Consider the following 1,038-nt stretch of genomic DNA (forward strand, 5'->3'; position numbering starts at 1 on the left):
GTGGGCGCCTCGTAGCGCCCTAGGGGCACGCCCTTTAGTCCCGGTTCGTTACACGGACCGGGACTAAAGAGTTTCAGATTTTGCTTATTTTTAGGGTTTTTTTGAATGAAATTATTTTTGGGTTTTAGGGTTTAGGTGTTCGGGAGATTAACGTGATGCCTCGTTTGTTGTTCGGGAATTAGTTTTCATATAATTTAAATAGAAATAATTATGCATATATATATATAAGATTAACTTATCTTACAAGCGAGCATATATATACAATTATATGGAGATCTGAATTATCGGGACTAGAGCCCGTCTATTCGATTACATGGACGAACATCAGTAATGGCCCCTAGCTACACTAAATCGTCCTTTGCATCTCTAGCTTCCGTCCTCAGAAATCCCGCAAGCTCCTCTGCAACAGCAATCGCGCGTTGCTCTGGTAGGACCTTCATCCTCATGGCCGTGTGCTATATAAGAAGAGGAGATGAATATGAATATCAATCATGATAACAAAGAATGACGGGTAAAAATAGAGGTGTGAATGTTCATTGCTTACGTCGAATCTGTGATCCTTTTGCTCAGAGGTAAACGTGCGAATGGTCTCGCAAACATAGTATCCGCATAGATGTGTTCCCCGTGGCTGTTGGTCGCACTTTACGAGAATAGAATATATATAATCAAAATAATAATCTAGCATCATAAATGTATTGAAAATAGAAGTATATCATACTACTACTTACGTGAGCCGCTCTAAAGGTCAGCTTATCAGGAAAGTTACCGGGAGTCACGCACTTGAACCGCTTCCAAACCCTGCCCGACAAGGATAATGATTTGCTAAGTTTTTCATTAATTGATATATCAGAAAATCATCGAAAGAGACCGATAGAGCGCAAGAATGATTGAAATTACCCTTGGAGCATGTCCTGCAGGCTTTGGAACTGTTCCAAGGGTCTCGATAATGGGTCGAAGGCATCAACTCTTCCCTTATCAATTTGAATGTCCAACAGAATGCAATGGAAGCTGCACATGTATATATATATATATATATAT

This window comes from Hordeum vulgare, chromosome 5H (genome assembly GCF_904849725.1).
Source record: "Hordeum vulgare subsp. vulgare chromosome 5H, MorexV3_pseudomolecules_assembly, whole genome shotgun sequence".
Classification (NCBI taxonomy): Eukaryota; Viridiplantae; Streptophyta; class Magnoliopsida; order Poales; family Poaceae; genus Hordeum; species Hordeum vulgare.